Genomic DNA, 14,925 nt, shown 5'->3' on the forward strand with positions numbered 1-14,925 from the left:
ATTTCCTCCATTCGGCCGCTCCGTGAGACGATCGCGGGGATGCCCGCGGCGATCGAGTCCGCGGGTCCCGCGACCGGACTCACGGGGGTCCCGACCAGCGCGGGAGCGCGCCGCCGGCGGCGCGCTCCCGATGGCACAGCGGCAACGAATATTGGACGTACATGTACGCCAATATGCCTGCCCGTGCCATTCTGTCGACGTACATCGTCGTGCGCTGGTCGGGAAGTGGTTAAATCGCACTCAGATATCACCCACACAAACACCTTCTGCCCGTCTGTCTAGCCCTCTGTCCAATGAAAATCGATAAGAAGCCATCATTGCTAATCACCAGGAAGTATATTTCTCTCCTGCCCATCTTCCAGGAAGCATGCTTTAGTCTCCACTAGGGGCAGCATTAGTCCATGAATCACTGCTTTTGAGCTGGGTCATCTTTCAGTAAGACCCCTTTCACACTGGGGCATTTTTCAGGCACTTTTGGGCTAAAAGTAGCGCCTCCCCTGCAGCCCCAGTGTGAGAGTCTGCGTGCTTTCACACTGGGGTGGTGCACTTGCAGGACATTAGAAAGTCCTGCAAGCAACATCTTTCGGGCAATATATACACCGTTCCTCCACCTCCCCTGTCATTGAAATCAATGGGCACCACTGCTGAAGCACCTGCAAAGTGCTTCGTCAGCTGCACTTTTAACCCTTTATTTGGGCACTAGCAGGGGGTTAAAAGTGCCACAGCAGCCGGCAAAATTAGCGGCAATTTACTGCTAACGCCCCCCCACCCCAGTGTGAAAGTAGCCTAACAGCTGGCTTTTGATGTTGCTATAACTCAGCAAGTCTTTTTAATTTGCACCTACCCCCATACATCACATCAGGAGGCCTATGCGAGAACATCCTATTAGGATATGAATTACCATTTATGACTCCTTGTTACGAACACCCTGCTGGGCTAACTTGCTGTACTGGCATTCCAAGACCATGATTTCCAAAATAGGCCAAATGGCTGTATCAACCAGGCATTAAAACTCCAGAAATCTATCATAATAAACCAAGTTGCCTTCCAAAAAGAGGTCAAATGATTTCCCTGGTAAAGTAAAGCAGTCTGTTGCCTGACACTGCCAAACTGCCCAAGAACCTTGAAGAGTTTAGGCAATGTTCTGATGGGGACGGTAATAAATATAAGGAAGTAACTGGCAAAGAGTGATTACTGGCAATACTGGTAATAATCTGACTGTGGTTTATATAAACATTTTTTGTAGATTATGACGTGCAGTATTATCCTTTGAGCAGATTCCCATGGGTTTTTTGTGCCTTTTTTGCTCCCCTGCATATACACTGTGGGGATGATTGTTGGATGATGTTTAAAATCTGATGTGAGTGTATGGAGACATTGGATTTTATCAAACTAACTAATGTGTATAGAGTAGGGGTGTCCAACCTGCACCCACGGGCTGCATGCAGCCCAAGATGGCTATGAATGTGGCCCAACACAAAATCATGAACTTACTTAAAAATGTTGAATCTCTTTGTTAAAATGCATTTACACTTAGTAAACACATGCAACGGAAGAAAAATGTTAGTGTCTCTTTACTGAACTTTTATAAGTTTTATCCTCCCAAAGAAAAATATTCCACTCTTCACAATCACGCTTTATTCATGTATGTCATCAGTTTTCGGCAGCACCTATGTTTGTGAGCAACTATTTTCCAGGATGAAGCACACGAAGGGCAAAATTAGAACCAAAATATCTGATGAGCACCTTGAGAATTGCTACTACATTTATTGAACCAGATACTGATGCCTTAGTTTACTAAAAACAGTGTCAAATATCGCACCAGTTTTATGTTGCCCTCTTTTGACAAAAAAATGACAAGAAAAAGTTTTATTACTCAGATAGGTACATTATCTATATCAGTGATTGGTAACTTGTGATCTGCCTAACTTTTTGTGCTCATCGGCTATCCTTATTGTTAGCGTATTTTATGTGTGGCCCAAGACCTTTTCTTCCAATGTGGCCCAGGAAGGTCAAAAGGTTGGACACTCCTGATATAGAGGATCTCATTGCATACAGTATTTGTACGCCTATAATTTAGATTGACCATGGTTTCCCCTGATGAAGATTTGTTTGACATTGAAACGTGATGGGGCTTACATATAATCATTTAAAGGTAGTAACATCTTATCTATCAGCTAACTGTTTTTTACTGTTATTTATTGCATTGTGTTTTTATATATGGGGTCTAAAAGTGAATTTTTAACTTTTATGTATATTTTCTATATATTAGCCGCTAAAAATCCCAACCAAGATTTTCTACTCATTTTAATGTTTACTGTTGTATAAGTGTATTCCATGTCCAGGATCTCTGCCCTTGTAATGAGCTGTTTGCCTGGAGTTGTGCTTTAAAGTGGATGTAAACCCTCTCCTATTCCCAGTGAAGTGAACAGTCTCAGATGATACACAGAGATGAAACAAATCTCTCTACATACGTTTTACATGCATATCTGCTGTCTATAGCTTGTTATATTCTTTAGAATTCTAACATCATGTTAGAATATTTACTTCCTCATTTAGCATTAGGAGTGGATTCTTGGCATACATTGTGTGACAGCTGATTGGAGGAAAGGCACACATCCCCCCTTCCACATAGGCAGAGGAAGGAAGAAATGTGCAGAGCTGTGCTGTGACAAGACAAGTTCTCTGCTAATCTATTTATAGCACCCACCCAATACAAATTTCAGGCTGGTTTTATCTTGGTTGTCAGAGAACTTGTCAGAAGTTATCATGCTGCTAGCAGAGGAACAAAACAGCAGAAAGATACGAGACTTAGGGCTTTGGAGAGAGATAAGTAAACACTACAGATATAGGTAAAATTTCATGAATCGTTATCGGGTTTACATCCACTTTAAGTGCAGTCAAGAATTTTCAGCACAATCCCATTTCTGAAAAATGTAAACCATGTATTACATATTACAGAGGAAACCTAGTTGAATGCCGTATATAAATCAATATATAGGAGAATTCTCTGTCCAAGTGTCTCTCTATCCCAGCTGGACCTGAAAAGTAAGATTAGATAAAAAATGCAATGAGCCTGGTGAACATTTTGTATGTTGGGTATAAAACCCACGTGAAGCTTGTGGATATACTACTCCAGTAGAACCGGCTATCCAGTTAACGTATATTTTGGGAATTTTCCCTTACTTTCACATAGAGCTGGGGAACCTCCCCAGCGGGGTTCTAGACAGCAATACAAATCTGACGGGGGGGGGGGGGGGGGGGTGTATAACCCTTCTATTCTTTATCCAAAACTAAAAAATTACTTGGCTTTAGATAAATATTTAAATCCTTGTGTAAGGCCAATCATTACTGGTTCACTTTAAAAACGTACATTATACTGCCCTTATATAAAATGACCAACTGTACAGTTTAATTGCCATAATTACTTCTGGAATGTGGTGTGTACTGATTGACGACCAAGGCAATAAAATGTCAGTGTCCACTTGTAACAGTAAGCATTACAAACTTCCTGTGATGTTTTGGGCTGTGGTTAGCATAAGGATATTGATGATCTGCTACAGCCTGACAACTTAATGAAAAGTCAACTTTGTGCCATCATTAAACACCATTTCTGCAAAGTAAGATTACCATTAACATTCCCCTACACTGATTTTCTCACATTATCTCCATATTTCAGGCTATTTTAGAAAAACTGTAAGTCAATACTGTAGAGTGCTAAATCAAGTAATATAGTAAACCAGTACCGTGCAAAATGCTTTAACACACATAACAGCCAATCATAAATTATCTTTTTTGCAAACAATAAACTGCTGATAGCTGAAATCCATTTTTTTTTTATTAAAAGGGATTACTATGTTACTTTAATGTAGCACTGACCACCTAAGGAGCTGCTGATAATTGATTGGTCCTGCACTCTGCTTCTCAACCCCAGAAGATGAACTTGACCCTCTTGGCCTGTGTAGTAATATTAGTGTAAGACCCAATGGTAAGGAGTAACACAATAATATAATATATTGTATATATACCGTCACCTGGGTATCCGTCATTCCACCAGCTGTAGCAACAGAGTCTCACACCAATTGTAAATTAACCACATAAACGGTTTACTGAGAGAAATTTGTTCAATACATTAGACACAGCGATAATCCCAATATAAAGAACAAAAAGGAATAACAATCAAAGTGTAGGTGAAACCCAAAACTCGATGGTCACTTGAGAAGCATATGCAGACAGGCACAAAGTGGGAATTGTATTCAACATGATAGATCCTTTACATTGAACACATCCCCACTCCCTCCTCAGAGCATACACACATACAATTAACAGTGCACTATCAAATACCATGCAGTAGTGTAATACAGTACATACATATAGGTCATATGCTCAAGGGCTCCCCCTAGGTTGCAATGCAATTCTCAGAATATATGTATATGACAAGATAGATTTGCTTTAGTGAATAGTAAAGTCTCCTGTCTTCTTCCACTTCAGCTAGCTTTATTAACTGCAGTATTTGTAATCCAGGGAACAAGTGAGTAGCAAATTATAATAAAGGTGATATGTAGATAACTGTGTGCTCAGTTATATAAAGCACCTATAGAGAACTTCTTTCTTGCTGAAACATGCAACTCAAAGTTAACTCTAAAGTACAGAGAAAACCAACTCTGAGATTTCACTGCACACAGTCTATGAATAAGTGAAACCGCATCTGTGGGACTACAGGTCTCACCAGCCTTCTGGGACCTATTTGCACAGTATCAAAGTATTAAATCAGTCTGGGCAAGTGCCCGCTCACCACACAAGGCCCAGATGCTTGTACTGCTCTGCTTCTGATAACTCAGTCCCGATCCAAGCTGGCGCCATCATACTGCACCGTTCTTCTGATGGTTGGTGACTGTCATGCGGGAAACATTGGGGTTATCTTAAAACCCTCCGATCTGTCCACACGCTGATCTAGCAAACTGTATTCTGGAATTCCTTAGAGGCCACCCGATTCCGCTCCGCGCCACACAGGCCGCAGTCTTTCAATCACACACCCATAGATCCCTGCGGGCAGGTGTTTAATGGCGTCCCAGCAAGAGACAGAAATGTGCCACAGCTGTCCCTTATATATCCTTACCCAGCAGGCTGTACGGTGGCTGGGCCTTGTGGGTAGGTAAGTGGGGCATTGTGGGTAGGTAGTTCCTTGAATGGTTTAAACGTATGAGTCACTTCCTCATTCAATACATCTCCCACAATGCTTTGTATTATGGCTTAATGAAACCAAACAAAAGTCTTAGCAACATTAATTAGAATGGACACTAGACTGTTGTTTAAAGAACATCACTACATTAAGAATACTGAAAACTGCTGACAAATAGGCAGTGCAGGCACGCAGAGGTTCCTACATACTGTATACTCGCAGGAGCTTTCAATTTCCCCTGCCCTCTCCCAACCCTCCTAAACATTCCTATTGGCAGCCCATTACAATAAGTCAATAGGAATGTGTAGGGCAGGGCTAGGCAACACGCTCAGACACCACCAAGAAGTGTCAGCGTTTTGTCTGATCAGAATTGTGGCAGAAGCAGAATATAATAAATGCTGCTGCACCTCTGAACCTGCATTTCATGGTCTACTTGTCATCATGTGTCTTTAGGTGACAGATTTTTTAAAAGGACCACTAAAAGCAAAAATATTGTCTTCTTGTAAGTGTATGGGGTTTATACCTGCAATGATAAATTTCACAGAATGCTGACGTCACAGAATCGGTCTTGGCCCTGCAGGGATTCCGATACAAATGTCGAGATCTGCCCAGATGCCTGCCTGGCAGCTGGTTCAGCCTCTCAGCATGCTGCTGAGTACCTGAGCCAGCTGTTCTCTCCACAGCCCAGCGCTCCAGTGAGCACTGGAGGGGCAAAGCAGAAAGTTGGTGACTGACAGTCACGGACTCTCTGCTCACAAAAGACTAAAGACTGTGAATCAGATCAATGCTATGTCTACAGCAGGCATGTGCAAAGTCTGGCCCGCGGGCCAATTGCAGCCCACGGTCTGGTTTTGAACAGCCTGCCTGGTCTTTCTCAATTTAGTGTGCCATGGGATCAGGGCTGTCAGATGAGCCAGATCCCCGGCACTGTGAGAAGCTCTGTGAGCTTCAAAAGTGAAAGTAAAGTGCAGAGGAGTGTGGTGTGCTCTCTGCTTCCCCCTACAGTGCAGTACCCGGCTGAATGAGGAAGCTGCAAAGGTACTGTACTATGCTACAAGCTAAATTGGTGTTAAAAAGTTCTTTATTCGTGTGTGTGTATGCATGTATGTGTGTCTGTGTGTGTGCACATGTGTCTGTGTGTGTGTGCACATGTGTCTGTGTGTGTGTGCACATGTGCCTGTGTGTGCACATGTGCCTGTGTGTGTGTGTGTGTGCACATGTGCCTGTGTGTGTGTGTGCACATGTGCCTGTGTGTGTGTGTGTGCACATGTGCCTGTGTGTGTGTGTGTGTGTGCACATGTGCCTGTGTGTGTGTGTGTGTGCACATGTGCCTGTGTGTGTGTGTGTGTGTGTGCACATGTGCCTGTGTGTGTGTGTGTGTGCACATGTGCCTGTGTGTGTGTGCACATGTGCCTGTGTGTGTGTGTGTGTGCACATGTGCCTGTGTGTGTGTGTGTGTGCACATGTGCCTGTGTGTGTGTGTGTGTGTGTGTGTGTGTGCACATGTGCCTGTGTGTGTGTGTGTGTGCACATGTGCCTGTGTGTGTGTGTGTGTGCACATGTGCCTGTGTGTGTGTGTGTGTGCACATGTGCCTGTGTGTGTGTGTGTGTGCACATGTGCCTGTGTGTGTGTGTGTGTGCACATGTGCCTGTGTGTCTGTGTGTGCACATGTGTCTGTGTGTCTGTGTGTGTGTGCACATGTGTCTGTGTGTCTGTGTGTGTGTGTGTGTGTGTGTGCACATGTGTCTGTATGTCTGTGTGTGTGTGTGCACATGTGTCTGTATGTCTGTGTGTGTGTGTGTGCACATGTGTGTGTGTGTGTGTGTGTGCACATGTGTCTGTATGTGTGTGCACATGTGTCTGTGTGTGTTGTGCACATGTGTCTGTATGTCTGTGTGTGTGTGTGTGCACATGTGTCTGTATGTCTGTGTGTGTGTGCACATGTGTCTGTGTGTTTGCACATGTGTCTGTGTGTCTGTGTGTGTGTGTGCACATGTGTCTGTGTGTCTGTGTGTGTGTGTGCACATGTGTCTGTGTGTGTGTGTGCACATGTGTCTGTGTGTGTGTGTGTGCACATGTGTCTGTGTGTGTGTGCACATGTGTCTGTGTGTTTGCACATGTGTCTGTGTGTCTGTGTGTGTGTTTGCACATGTGTCTGTGTGTGTTGTGCACATGTGTCTGTGTGTGTTGTGCACATGTGTCTGTATGTCTGTGTGTGTGTGTGTGCACATGTGTCTGTATGTCTGTGTGTGTGTGCACATGTGTCTGTGTGTTTGCACATGTCTGTGTGTCTGTGTCTGTGTGTGTGTGTGCACATGTGTCTGTGTGTGTGTGTGCACATGTGTCTGTGTGTGTGTGTGTGCACATGTGTCTGTGTGTGTGTGTGTGCACATGTGTCTGTGTGTCTGTGTGTGTGTGCACATGTGTCTGTATGTCTGTGTGTGTGTGCACATGTGTCTGTGTGTTTGCACATGTGTCTGTGTGTCTGTGTGTGTGTTTGCACATGTGTCTGTGTGTGTGTGTGCACATGTGTCTGTGTGTCTGTGTGTGTGTGCACATGTGTCTGTATGTCTGTGTGTGTGTGCACATGTGTCTGTGTGTGTGTGCACATGTGTCTGTGTGTCTGTGTGTGTGTGCACATGTGTCTGTATGTCTGTGTGTGTGTGCACATGTGTCTGTGTGTCTGTGTGTGTGTGTGCACATGTGTCTGTGTGTGTGTGTGTGCACATGTGTCTGTGTGTCTGTGTGTGTGTGCACATGTGTCTGTATGTCTGTGTGTGTGTGCACATGTGTCTGTGTGTTTGCACATGTGTCTGTGTGTGTGTTTGCACATGTGTCTGTGTGTCTGTGTGTGTGTGTGCACATGTGTCTGTATGTCTGTGTGTGTGTGTGTGCACATGTGTCTGTGTGTGTGCACATGTGTCTGTATGTCTGTGTGTGTGTGCACATGTGTCTGTGTGTGTGTGCACATCTGTCTGTATGTCCTGTGTGTGTGTGCACATGTGTCTGTGTGTGTGTGCACATGTGTCTGTGTGTGTGTGCACATGTGTCTGTGTGTGTGTGCACGTGTGTGTGTGTGTGTGTGTGTGTGTGTGTGTGTGCACATGTGTCTGTATGTCTGTGTGTGTGTGCGTGCACATGTGTCTGTGTGTGTGTGCGCATGTGTCTGTATGTCTGTGTGTGTGTGCACATGTGTCTGTGTGTTTGCACATGTGTCTGTGTGTGTGTTTGCACATGTGTCTGTGTGTCTGTGTGTGTGTGTGCACATGTGTCTGTGTGTGTGTGTGTGCACATGTGTCTGTGTGTGTGTGCACATGTGTCTGTATGTCTGTGTGTGTGTGCACATGTGTCTGTGTGTGTGTGCACATCTGTCTGTATGTCCTGTGTGTGTGTGCACATGTGTCTGTGTGTGTGTGCACATGTGTCTGTGTGTGTGTGCACATGTGTCTGTGTGTGTGTGCACATGTGTCTGTGTGTGTGTGTGTGTGTGTGTGTGTGTGTGTGTGTGCACATGTGTCTGTATGTCTGTGTGTGTGTGCGTGCACATGTGTCTGTGTGTGTGTGCGCATGTGTCTGTGTGTGTGTGCGCATGTGTCTGTGTGTGTGTGCGCATGTGTCTGTGTGTCTGTGTGTCTGTGTGTGTGTGCACATCTGTGTGTGCGTCTGTGTGTGTGTCTGTGTGTGCGTGCACATGTGTCTGTGTGTGTGCACATGTGTCTGTGTGTCTGTGTGTGTGTGTGTGTGTGCACATGTGTCTGTATGTCTGTCTGTGTGTGCGTGCGCATGTGTCTGTGTGTGCGTGCGCATGTGTCTGTGTGTGCGTGCGCATGTGTCTGTGTGTGCGTGCGCATGTGTCTGTGTGTGTGTGCACATGTGTCTGTGTGTCTGTGTGTCTGTGTGTGCGTGCACGTGTGTCTGTGTGTGCGTGCACGTGTGTCTGTGTGTGCACGTGTGTGTGTGTGTGCACATGTGTCTGTGTGTGTGGGCACATGTGTCTGTATGGGCACGTGTCTGTATGTCTGTGTGTGTGTGTGTGTGTGTGTGTGTGTGTGTGTGTGTGTGTGTGTGTGTGTGCACATGTGTCTGTGTGTGTGCACATGTGTCTGTATGTGTGTGTGTGTGTGTGTGTGTGTGTGTGTGTGTCTGTGTGTGTGTCTGTGTGTGTGTGCACGTGTGTGTGTGTGTGTGTGTATGTGTGTGTGTGTGTGTGTGTGTGTGTCTGTGTGTGTGTGTGTGTGTGTGTGTGTGTGTGTGTGTGTGTGTGTGCACATGTGTCTGTGTGTGTGTGTGTGTGTGTGTGAGCCGCAAGAGCTGCCGAGGGGCCCCAGAAGACAATGATCAGGGCCACACTGTGCAAAACGAGCTGCACAGTGGAGGAAAGTATGTATGACATGTTTCTGTTTTTTATTTTATAACAAAGGTTTACAATCACTTTAAGGCCTCTTTCACATGGCCACATACACCAAATTCTGGTGGCAAGAATCAGAGGATTCTTTCAGCTGGAATGACAGATGCATGCGAATAGCGTCAGTACTGACATGCTGACAGCAGCTTTCTCCTTTCGCATTTAACCACACACCAAGTGGTTAGAGATGGGTGTTAGAGCCTGGATGCATCTGATGCATTGATTCTTGCCTATGGTGTCCGGTTTATGCGGCTAAACCTGCAGTTCACACCTATGCATTTTTTAATGCATTTTCAGTTTTGCAGAAACACACTACAGTCCATTTAACATGATTTCCTATGGGTTACCATCACATCTGTGCATTTTATGGAAAGGGCCAGGGACCAGCAGGTTGTGTTTTTGGTTCTATAGACTTCAATGGATCAAAAACATGTTTTGAAAAATGCATCTGGAATATGCATCAACTGCAACCTGCATAGGTGTGAACCAGCATAAATGTCTGTCACTGCAGTGCAGAGCCCACCGAAATGTGGCCATGCAAATACAAGCATACCTGAAGTAAGTGTAGCATGGCCCCCTAGAGGACTGCTTAGAATTACCTGCTCATCTGCATGGCCATGACCTAGTAAACGATCCAACCCCGTGGTTTGATGTCGCACTGCTGTTTGTGCTCAATAAAGATTTAAGAAGAAGCAATCGAGTTGCCGGAATTCTTTTTGCAATTTTGGTGTATAAGACACAATGGCCTGAGCACCATTATTCAGCTCATCATCCTATAAACATGCGGTAGAGCTTGGGTGAGTTTTTGTCTACATGAACATTCAAACCCACCTGACACTCTGAGTTCAGGTATTCTTGTATGCTGTAAAGTAATAAATCAGACACTCTGCGTATTTAGGTTCTAAGAATATTTGACTGTAACCAATAAAGAAGACGTTTGTTACAAAAGGGAGGGGGAGGTAATAGATCTACTGAGTTTTGCAACAGCGAATTCCTCCAAAAAGATCAAGAGAATATTAATAAGGACAATATTGTATAAACACTCTCTTGAGAAATGGGGCTACCTCCCAAAAAGATGTCCGTTAGCAAACAGAGGTAGGCTCCTCAGGTTACGGTTTGGAGGGTGGAACTCTGCATGGTACGCCACGACCTCCCCTCCTGTGTTTTATGGTGAGGTCCGTCTTGTGTCAGGCCCAGAAGACAGAGTGACGCGTAGGCTTCTTTTATAGCTACTCCCAGCAATCTTCCTAACAGCGACATAGATCCCTGGGATATGTAATCTGGGCACATAATCGGGCTTAGCAATTATCTGGTGGGAGAACTACTCACCCCACAGTCCTTTCTGCTGGGTACACAAATATGATGTCACCTGATACACTGAGCATTAGACAGACAGGTAAGGCTTTGAAAGACCCAGGATACGGTGCCTTACAATTGTAGTCCATTTTGCTACTCCCCCCCCCCCCCCCGCTTGAAAGTCTTTGGTCCCTAATAGGGATGGCCGAACTGTTCGCCCGGCGTTTCGCGGCGAATTTTGCATGTTCGCAATTTGCCCGATCGGCAGACTATTGCCGCTGTTTGCCCGGCGGACATATGTGTTTACAGTGTGAAAGAAATTTGACCCATGATGACACCTCCATCATGGGGTACAGGACAGCCAATTGAGACATTTCAGCACATGGACAATTGGACATTCCCCCTACCTTATAAATAGACCTGATCTGGCGGCCATTTTACATTCTGTCTTATGTCCTTATAGGGAGAGGTTGCTGTGTGGAGCAGGGAGAGACTGTAGTGACACAAATCGCTAGCTATTAGGTCCACAAAAGTCCTTTTAAGGACTGGTATGGTATAGGTGTAGTACAGTAAATAGGGTTAAGTGCACTGCTGTGCTGGTGATTGCAGCAACCTGTCTTTTGTCAGAGCAGGGAGGGACAGGACGCTGTGTGCAGCAGGGACAGTCAGTTTAATCATTAGCTATTACTATTAGGTCCACAAAGGTCCTTTTAAGGACTGGTATATAGGGTCGTACAGTATATAGGGTTGTACATGTATAATATACTTTCTTCCAAATATAGAAAGAATATTATACTTGACTGCTGCCCTATTCTGCAGCAGTCCTTTATCAGTGTAGGGGCTGAGGTACAGTCTGCAAATAACTAGCTACTAGGTCCACAAAGGTCCTTGTAAGGATTGGTATAGGTGTACAATATATAGGGTGCTGGTGCAGAGCTGTGCTGCAGATTACTGCCCTATTCTGAAGCAGTCCTTTATCAGTGTAGGGACTGAGGTACAGTCTGCAAAGCACTAGCTACTAGGTCCACAAAGGTCCTTGTAAGGACTGGTATAGGTGTACAATATATAGGGTGCTGGTGCACTGCTGTAGATTACTGCCCTATTCTGCAGCAGTCCTTTATCAGTGTAGGGACTGAGGTACAGTCTGCAAATCACTAGCTACTAGGTCCACAAAGGTCCTTGTAAGGACTGGTATAGGTGTACTATTTGGTGTGCAGTATATAGGTGTGCAATACATGTATAAAATACTTGCACATATAGAAAGCATAGTATAGTGCATTTCCACTGTGCAGCATTGTGACTGCTGAGCAGTTCTGCAGCGATACTGCAAAGAGTGACAAACGCAATAAAAAAAAGTATTATAACTGGTGTGATAGACCAGTGGCCCCCAAAAACTGATTGAAGCGGGGTCTAGTGATGCCATGTGGGTGCCCATAAGAGAGGAAGAGGAGGGGAGTTCAGAGGGAGATATGGACCAGCAGATAGGGAGGAGAAGCAGGAAGAACTTAGATTGCACAGGAGGGACAAAGCAGAATGCGAATGTATCAGGAGCAAGGCATCAACCATGTACGGTCACATCTGGCGCTCCCAGGACGCCGACACATGGCTCCGCAGTGTGGGCTTTTTTTAACGTGTCTGCTAATGACAATAGTGTTGCCATCTGCAATCTTTGCAGTCAACGCATAAGTTGCGGTAAGCCCAACACTCACCTAGGGATGACCGCCTTAAGAAGGCACATGAGCTGCCATCACCGAGCCCAGTGGGAGCAACGGAACACACAAAGCCACACTCCAGGCTCTCACCATTCAGCCTTGTCTTCTACTTCTCCTTCTCTCTCCTCACAATTGTCCTCCACTCCACCTTCCATCATGCCAAGTTCACGTTTTTCTGGAAAAAGGCAGGCTTCCGTGGGCCAAATGTTCGAGCGTAAAAAAATGATGACACCCGATAACCCTCTTGCCCAACGGTTGACGGCTGGCTTGTCAGAACTGATAGCCCGCCAACTACTGCCATATAAACTGGTGGACTCGGAGGCCTTTCGAAAATTTGTGGCCACTGGAACACCACAATGGAAGGTCCCAGGAAGGAAGTATTTCTCACAGAAGGGCATCCCAGAGCTATATGGCCATGTTCAGTGGCAAGTGAATGTATCTCTGGCACACAGTGTCGGTGCCAAGATACATCTGACCACAGACACGTGGTCTAGCAAACACGGGCAGGGAAGGTATCACTTTTACTGCCCACTGGGTGAAACTTCTGACGGCCGTCAAGCATGTAACCCGTGGCACCCGTGTAGATTTGATTTTACCACCACGGATTGCATGCAGGCCTGGCTCTTCTCCTCCTCCTACTCCATCCTCCTCCCTCTCCTCCTTTTCCGCTGCTAGCGTCTCTTCCGCTGCGCCGCCCAAGCTCAACAGAACCTATTTGACATGCCAGGTGAGACGTTGCCATGCCGTGCTGTGTCTGTTGTGCCTGGAAGCCAAGAGCCACACTGGCCCGGCACTCCTTTCAGCTTTGCGTTCACAGGCAGATCAGTGGCTAACATCGCTCAATTTGACAGTTGGCAAAGTGGTGTGTGACAATGGTGCCAATCTGCTTAGCGCATTGAAACAGGGCAAAATGACTAATGTGCCATGCATGGCACACGTCTTAAACTTGGTCATGCAGCGATTCATTGTCAAATACCCTGGGGTCCAGGACATCTTGCGGCAGGCAGGGAAAATCTCGGCCCATTTCAGAAGATCTTACACAGCCATGGCTCGCCTTGCTGACATTCAGCAACGACACAATCTGCCGGTCAGACGTCTCATTTGCGATTGCCCGACGCGATGGAACTCAACCTTCTATATGCTTGATAGGTTGCTCCAGCAGAAACGTGCAGTTAACGTCTACCCATATGAACTCTGCGGCAGAACAGGTTCTGGGGAGCTGGGTTTTTTTTCACCGCGCCAGTGGCTGCTCATGCACGATGCATGCAGACTTCTGCGGCCATTTGATGAGATCACCAAACTGGTCAGTCGCAGCCATGGCGCCATCAGTGACATGGTACCTTATGCCTTCTTTATGGAGTGTGCATTGCGTCGTGTCATTGATCAAGCCGTGGAGGAGCAGGAGCGGGAAGATGAGGAAGTCGCAATGCTGGATGAATTCCCAGGGGGGGCTACTCTATCTGAGACAAGTCAACAGGAGTCTGAAGAGGAGTCAGAGGAGGATGGTGCCGGGGCGGATGAGGAGGAGCAAGAAGAGCATGCTTTAAACCTTTCTGGGATCCCTATTGTTGTGCATGGATGGGGAGAGAAGAACGAGGAGGACGACATTATCCTGGATGATGAGCAGGAGCCTGGCCACTACACCGCTTCCAGTTTAGTGCAAATGGGGGCCTTCATGCTCCAGTGTTTTAACAGGGACCCTCGTATAAAAAGCATAAGGGTCAAGGACCAGTACTGGGTGGCAACATACTTAGACCCCCAGTACAAACACAAAATGGCGGAAATGTTACCACCGTCACAGAGGGCTGTCAGAATGGAGCACTTTCAGGCCTTGCTTCGAGAAATGCTGCATTTTGCTTTTGTGTGCGCTGGCAGAGGAGCAATTCCCACTCCCAGAGAAAGAGTTGCGGGTACCAATCCAACTGATATGAGGTCATTCTTTCAGCCGACCCATCTACAGGTGTCATCCGGATCCAGCATCAGGGAATGCCTAGACCGACAGGTGTCTGACTACATCGGGTTAATGGCCGATGTGGACGCTCTGAAGAGTGATGAACCCCTGGACTACTGGGTGGGCAGGCTTGACCTCTGGCCAGAGCTTGCCCAATTTTCAATGGAACTGTTGGCTTGCCCCTCGTCCAGTGTCCTGTCCGAAAGGACGTTCAGCGCAGCAGGGGGGATGGTGACCGATAAGCGCACTCGCCTAGCTCACGACAGTGACTACCTCACATTTCTAAAAATGAATGAGACATGGATCTCGGAGGAATTCAACACATGTGACCAGTAGACCATGTATATCTCTATAAACGATTTATTTAATCGAGCACAC

Source organism: Lithobates pipiens, unplaced genomic scaffold (genome assembly GCF_037356315.1).
Source record: "Lithobates pipiens isolate NorthernLeopardFrog02 unplaced genomic scaffold, aLitPip1_a1.2 Scaffold_19, whole genome shotgun sequence".
NCBI classification, from domain to species: Eukaryota; Metazoa; Chordata; class Amphibia; order Anura; family Ranidae; genus Lithobates; species Lithobates pipiens.